The sequence below is a fragment of the Marmota marmota genome, unplaced genomic scaffold (assembly GCF_001458135.2).
Source record: "Marmota marmota marmota unplaced genomic scaffold, marMar, whole genome shotgun sequence".
Classification (NCBI taxonomy): domain Eukaryota; kingdom Metazoa; phylum Chordata; class Mammalia; order Rodentia; family Sciuridae; genus Marmota; species Marmota marmota.
The window spans coordinates 578,800-586,952 of record NW_025999986.1 but is presented as its reverse complement, the minus strand read 5'-3'; the positions used below and the strand labels follow the sequence as shown (position 1 = coordinate 586,952).

The 8,153-nt window shown below is 37.3% G+C and overlaps 1 pseudogene; it reads right to left on the bottom strand.

The window, feature by feature from the left end:
* Nucleotides 1–2,254: 2,254 nt before the first annotated feature.
* LOC107160790 lies at nt 2,255–3,207 on the bottom strand (annotated as a pseudogene).
* Between the last annotated feature and the right edge of the window lie 4,946 nt (nt 3,208–8,153).

The window sequence follows — 8,153 nt, the reverse complement described above, 5'->3', positions numbered from 1 at the left end:
AGGGGAGAAAAGAAAAGAGAGAGAAAAAAAATGAAGTCTTAGAGATCCATTTTCTTCTCTTCCAGTAGGCGGAGCTGTGCCCTCTGAGCCAAGCTTCTGCCCTCTATGTGCCGACAGCAATCCCTGTAAGGCAGCTCCTGGGAGTCTCCCAATCCTGTTAGTCCAGAGCCGTTTCACTTCTCCAGCCCCTCCCCCCCTTCCTCCTTCCAGCCAGCCAGCCAGGTCCTGTTCAACGGAGGCGGTTCCCCAAGGATCTGGTTACACTTGCAGCCCCACCACGTGTCCTATTTCCCAAATGACTGAGCACTCTCTCTGTCATACATTTAAGCCCCAGTGCTGTGGAGTGGTGATCTGGGAACCAACAGTTTAATTTTTCCGGACCTCTTTGGTGGGCACGCCCCCAGAAACTGGCGGCTAATTCCTTGGGTGTCAATGCTGGTGGTAAGGGGAGTTGGGGATCGGGAATCTGCTTCCCTACAGACACGCCCCCCAGAGAGGTTTCCCAGCTGATTGTATCTGGGTGGGGTGGGAGTCACACACCTGCTAAAGTGGATTCCGCTGGGAAGGAATTCCGTTGGCCGAACTCCGGTGACGTCACCTCTCTGCTATGGTGGGCCCCAGGCTCCTTGCCGGAGTGTCCGAAGGGAGGGGTGGGACTGGTCTGTCTCTGGTTGGTTTCAGTTCCCAGTTCGCTATTTCATGAAGGCTTGTCTAGAGACCTCTTCCTAGAGTCCCTGTGCCACTCCTGCTGAGCTGCGCCTTGGAGGCTAGCCGCCCAGTCGTGGGGGCCGCGGGCGGGTGGCTGATGGTCACCGAGTCGCGCCGGCAGCGGCTGGTGGGTCTGGACCTCTGCGCCGTGTGGTGGAGATTCACTTGTCTGGGGCAAACTGTCACCTCCAAAATCCTACTAATTCCCGGCGGGTCTCTCTTCAGTGGAATTTTGCTAGGAGTTTCTCAGCAGGTAGAATCTAAGCGTATCAATGCGTCTCTCTGACCCCTTATTGAGGAGGTACTGAAAGCGCTGCCTCCCCACCCGCCGCCCTGTTGGATCTTCCCAACATTTCACTTTGATCCTTTCAAATTTATTTATACAGTTCTTAAAAAATAAAGGGGCCTCTTATACAAACTGTTTTTAATTCACTAATTCTTACTAAACCATTCATTTTCCCTACACTAATGAATAGAAATCATCATCATCTCTAATATCTGCACATAATTCCTTTCCAAAATTGTAGCATAACTGCCAACCATTAAGCTATTTTTGCATGTTTAGATTATTTCCATTGTTAATTAGTATTTATACATTCAGGTGAAAAACATATCTTTACAGTAATTGAACAGTATTTGGTCAAATAAGGGTATCTAGCAAAATACACACCTTGATCATTAGTGAGCATTGCTATTATCCCCTGATGGTAAAAATATCACATTATGAGAGATTATACCCTATAGTTGGCAAATAACCTTAAGTCATGGTAGCATCAGAGTTCTCCATTTGTACTATTTTTCATCTTTAACTATTATACAAATAGCTATTAACTCCTCCTAAGTTGCCTTCCTGACAACTAGATGTTCAAATCTAAGACAATGCCTTTATGGTGCCTTGGGTTACTGAAGTATGTTGTAATCATGTTCATTTCCCTTAAGAACAAGTTTTTGGATGATCTCTAAAATTGAGTCAGGATTCATCTGCACACATTAAATACTGTAAATTATATAAAAATCTTAAAAATTATTTATAGTAATCATTTTTAGTTTAGTTTTCTTCTTTCGTCTTTGAATTTTAATATCATTTCTGTTTCTTAAAAAAAAATTTGCCATGGAAACTCTTGATGAAAATATCACATATCTTCTTTTTAATATTTTATAGCAAATACCTCTAAAACCAAATTTTGGTTGTTCTGGAGTGTTTATAAATTTTTATGGTATGCACAGTTTGCAAAAAGAATTCTTTGATCTGTATTATGTGCTAATAATTATGGATGAAGAATTTGAAAACATTTTTATGAAAGGAAATAATGCATTTCATAGAGTTATTAAGGAATTAAGTGCTATATGGGAAAGTCATGTGTGGAGGGCAGAAGTCAGATGGGTGCTCAGAGTCTAGAACAGGTCTGAGAATGTGGAATGAGAATTTTCAAAACTTCTGAGACATAACCTGGTAATTTTAACTTCTAACCTAGACTAAAATATTTTGGAAAACCTATCTAGTGTTAGACTTAACTTCTAAAATTTTTTAGAAGCCAGGTACCTTTCAGAATTTGCAATCAGAAAATAGCTCTGAATATAAAGTATGTTCATGCCAAATTATGCCACTATTGTCATGCATAGGGTTGAGCATGGGTGTCACCACGGTATAGAAGATGGCTAGCAGCTTATCCATTCCTGGTGAGTGGCTAGCCTTGGGCCTCAAGTAGGTAACAGATCCTGAGCCATAGAAGAGCATTAGTACAAGTAAGTGGGAAGAACAGGTGGAGAGAGCTTTCCAGCGGCCCTCAGGGGAGGGCATGACCAGGACTGCAGCTAGAATTCTGCCATAGGAAGCAATGATCAATAAAAATGGGCTGGAAATGCAAAGGATTGCCACCACAAAGACCGCAGCCTCATTATGGGATGTATCCCCACAAACAAGTGCCAGGATAGGTGGGAGATCACAGAAGAAGCAGTCTATCTCACAGGGGCCACAGGAGTCTAAGGAGAAAATATAATTGGTTTGGCCCAAGCCTACCATGCATCCCAGTGTCCAAGAAACCACTGCCAATTGGGCACACACCCCACGACTCATTTGTGTTGCATAGTGGAGTGGGGAACATATGGCCATATAGCGGTCAAAAGCCATGACTGCCAAAAGGCAGCACTCACTGATAGCAAATAATGTAAAGAAAAACATCTGTGTGGCACAACCCTCCCGAAAGATTCCTCGGGCCTCACTCACAAGACTGCAGCATCTTGAGTATGACAGAGCAAGTGTAGCCAATCTCTAGGAGAGACAGGTTGGCCAGAAAGAAGTACATGGGGGTATGAAGGACTGGGTGAGTCCAGATGGCAAGGGCTATGGGGGCATTGCCCTTCAGTGATGCGAGGAACATGAGTAGGATAAGGGTAAATAGAAGGAAACACTGTTCAGTGACGTCAGAGAATTTGGCAAATGCAAAAACGTTTTACAAACAAGCTGTTGTCCTGCCAGGAGGAGCAATTGAGGCTCATGTCCTGTAAAAAAGAACAGCAGAGTAACCGGAAGGATTCTTCAGATGAGGGAAATAGAACATTGTATGATTTCTGAAGAACTCAGAAGGAGAAATTTCTTACCTGTGATTCTAAAGTTCAGAAATTACTACTCATTCTCATCCCTTTTTAAACCAAATCCTTTTCTGTGTTCACCACTTCAGTTGATTTCCCCAAAATGTACTTAGCTACCAAGCAACAAATGGAAAAAAATGTTAATTACATTTCGATTCTCCATGCCTTCCTTTAAAAATCATTTGTCAAATGCTACCAAATGAAAGTCCTCATTTCTCTCCATTCCTATTCCACTGATGTTCTTTCTTTACTGGTTTATTCACCAAATTTTAAGTTCAGACTGTATTGTATTTACTCTTGTAGGCATTGGGGTTAGCAATGAACAAAAAACATTTCTCTGCAAATAAGGCTTACACTTTAGTGAAGGAAAACAGAAGTAAATAATTGCTGCAATGTATAGAGTTAAAACTAGAATATGTTGTGGTGACTTACCAAGTTTAAATTGCTGATGGGGGGAGGGTCCTTGAGAATGAGAAGCATGAGCTGAGATGTGAAAGAGGAAGGGCAGTCTTGCAAAGGCTGCATCACAGCCAGAGACATTGTATCTACGCTGTACTGCTGAGATAATTACAGTTCTGGAATTAATTTCTTCATCTTAGTATTTTTCATCTTCCATTCTTTATATACCAAAGCACTTTTGCTAAATGAAAATTATCATTTCCTTCAAGTTAAAGTTCACATTTCTTAATATGATTAATGAGAATCTAAGAATCAGGTCACTTACAATTAGTAGATTTTTTTTTTTTTAATCTCATTCCTTACTCAGGTGGACCTTATGTTACAGTTTCCTCAAACTGCTTGCACCATTTAATACATACCTGGCTTGCATATATTTTGTTTTCTTTGTGCTAATTTTTATCTGGGGCCTTGGTAATTGCCTTCCTGAATATTTACCTGGTCAACTGCCTTTCTATGTTTAAATTCCAGAATAGCTTTGTCTCCTCTCTAGAAGCCCTTCCTGACCTCTGCCTTTCTTTGTTCGTATACTAGTCAGTTACATCCCGCCCATCTGCATTCCCATCACCCTATAACTGCTTTGATAACACATACACCATTCTGTAATGTTGGTTTGCTTATTTGAGAGTAGCCTTAGACAAAGACACTGGTATGGGATTTTATTAATTTATTTGCTTTTGTTTACCATTATCTCTCCCACTCTTACCAATCAGCAAGTTCTCATGTGACGAAAAAGGTTTTAATTCTTAGCTTTACCCTGACTACCTACACATATTCTGACCAATTTTGCATATTAGGTTTCCTGAAGTTCATCTGATCTCTCTCAACTATCTGAAATGTGACAGTTATTTTTTTCTGAATCTGATAATTACCAAATTTGATGAGATATTCCTTGCTCTTTTGTGGGTGTACTAAAGTTTGGATTGTTCATTTTGAAATGTCACTAACTAAAAATCTAAGCAATATTTTCCCTGAACAGGGAAGAGGATAAGGAGATATCAATTTGATTGCTCTATAGCCTGTCTTCTCATTGGCATAACCCAAGATCATGTTTAAGCTGTATTTTTAATATCACATCATTATTTATACCACATTTAAACTGGTATATTCAAACATAGGATTTTAGAGGTACTAAATTATTTTGAGCAAAAAAAAGAATACTTGCATTTACAAAAATATGTAAAAAGTGTACATTTTCACTTATACAAATATATATTTATACCTATGGGCAGAAACACATACACAAAAATATACACTGAGTGCTATGTGGTTAAGAATATTCTGGAGAGGGCTGGGGATGTGATTCAGTGCTAAAATGCTTGCCTGGCATGCATAAAGCCAAGTGTTTGACTCCCAGGACTGATGGAGAGGCAAAAAGGACAAGAAAAATAGTATGGAATTATTATATATGGGTTCAAATCTTAGACTATGCATCTAATGCTGGGTTAAAGATAACATTTACTTAATTTACATTTAGATTTACTTAATTTACATTTAGTTAATTTACTTAATTTATATTTAGATGATAATATATTTTCCATGAAGTTGTTGGAAGGATTGAGTTAATTCCCATCAGCACTTAAAAAGTGATTAAATGCTCAAGCATTATTACACAGCATATGCACATATGTACACATATGTACATGCTCTGTCACAGTAGATTTACGTTGCATCTTCTCCCTTTGGAAAATTTTACATTACAATCTATAATATTTTCTCCTATTCATCAACTTCATCTTTTTCTCATGATTTTACTATTCATCTACCATCATGGAGAGATGAAAATCAAATAATATATACAAACAAACAATTGCCACTGGAATTTTATGCCCTGGACAAAAGAAGTTGTGCATTGTTGGTCATTTTTTAATTTTTTTAAGTTTATTGTCCAAAAATCTTTGCAAATTTTCCAAAAGTTAAGTATGGAGAACAAGTAAACTGATAAAAATCTCTATTACATATGAAGCTGCAACTCTGTATAATTATATGATCTCACAATGAACATGGCTAGTATACAATTTTTTAACATTGAGTAGTCTATTAGGATGCATTAACACTTATCTGAAAGCTCTTATAAACACTTTTCCTTCAACTATGATTGATTTAAACATCTATATTTCTCATGTAGTAACACAATTCACTTAAGGCTGAGCAAATAAAATTAAGATAATGGTTAACTTTTCTTTTTTTAAAACCACAAAGATTTTTTCAACTATCTTAACTCTTCAATAATAGGTTATAGGTTATGCAGTTACATAGAGGGCTCTGTGGAGATGTTGTCATCTTGTTTCATAAGTTAAATTTGCAGGTATTGTTCTTACCCATTGTATAGTCCTGCCTTTGGGAGGAACTGCAGTTTTCTTGAGGACACTAATGGAGAGAACAAGTGGTATGGTTCAACCATAAAAAAAAATGTGACTATTTCTTAATCTCATGAAGATTTCCTTCCATGAATGTCTTTGTCCTATTTAGACTGTTACAGCAAATGCAAATCCTTATTTTGGAGGTGAGGGTCAGTCATATTGGGGAAAGGGAGAAACCAACTGGTGGATGGGACACAGCTTTATATAACAATAACACTTTTTGTAAAAGAATGTTTCATTTTCATTATTACCCATATATGGAGATTAATATGTTACAAAAGCTGTCAAAGGTCTTCAGAAGCAGCTTTGTCAAGCAACCAGAAAAATTCAGCATGCAAATCACCTTTGCCTCTCATCTTATACATTTTCTTAACTTAAAGTTTCTGGTTATTTCTTCATAAAGATAGGATGATCAAGCCCTTCTTACCTTTTTTGTTATGCTGTGTTGACTAAAAATTACAAAATTATAGAAGCAAAACATGAAAAAACAGTAAACAGTGGCCCTTAAAAATGTAAAACATTCTGCCCTTTGAAGCTTCATGTTAAAGTATTCATGGGTTATTCTATATTCCATATTATTATCGATCTACAAAATAGTCTATATTAAGAGTTAGAATAAAGTCATTTAAATAGGTACTGTGATATAATATGAACATACAGCAATTCCATACATGATAGTAAATTATGTTTTATCTCTACTGCTATACAATGTTATAACGTAGCTGTTAAACACTGGTGAGGTTGTGAAGGTTTGAATCATGAAATATATTTTTTCATGGTAGTTGGATATATGCAAGAGATGAGGAAGGAGATACTTTTAATTGTTCAAAAAATAGGTCAATGATTGACTTCACATGCCACTTTACACAGCTCCAAGATTCAAGATAGATATACTCTTTACAGTTATTATTTGGAAATAATAAGGGAAAGCATATTCATTTTGGATTGGTGTCACATAATTATAAATATTAATTGACTGTCCCAGTGTATTATTTCATCTGTTTTTATCATGAAATATTTCTTTACTTCCTATCAGCCAAAGGAAAGTATATGCTATACTGATAGATAATGCATCTGAAACACTTAGTACAGTGCTTCGCACCAGGAAACAGTCCATAAATGTTAACCTTCATTATTCTGCAGTTGTTATTTCTAAAATGGTTTAATAGTGCATAAAATTTGTAACAATTGTTCATGAAAAGATTATTAGGCACATGGTCTATTTCCACAGTTACCCCAGACTCACTTCATCAAGGTCTTAACAAAAACCAGTAGAATTGTTTTGGTACCTTATTGAATTGCCATGTGCAGGATAATTTGGGTATCTCCATTCCCCAACAATAAGATAAATATTAATTTTCTATGAAATAATTAGTTGTTTAGACCAACTCCCAGCTATTTTCTGAAAGAGGAATATGCCTCTGAATAAAGTTACACTTCTCAGAGAAGAAGACAGTAACTAATTAAAATAATGATGAGAAATAGAAATGCTTTAAGTATCAGCTATCCATTTTCACACTTTAATGTACTGTTTTCAAAAGTCCTCTATTCTTAACACATAAGCAATTATGCATTCCTTGAGTCACAAAATTTAATGGGAGAAGTAGCTGATTATTGTTTCTGATGAATATGCCCTGATTTTCTCTGTATTTCACCCTGAAATTCAGAGGATGTAAATCTTCCTCATCCTCATCTTTCAGATGGTGCATCTAGAAGCCTTTGTTGTAGGCATGGGCCATGTCTGATCTCAGGAAGATTGCATGTCTCCTGAGTACCTTGTCTCTCCTAGCAATGTCCCCAGGTACCTATCCACCCCACATGTACAAACTGGAGAGAGAAAAGCATACAGAGCCATACTGGTCACATGATAGTACTTTTGAAACTTACTTTTTCCTGAAAAACAATGGTTTATAAATATATAATACTTCAGTTCTCCTCTGCGTTCTGAATCCTTATCTTTACACTCTTCCCAAGGGACATAACTTTTTTTGCACTGGAGAATGTCAGGAAGCAGTTTGATTCTGCCTCTTGAGA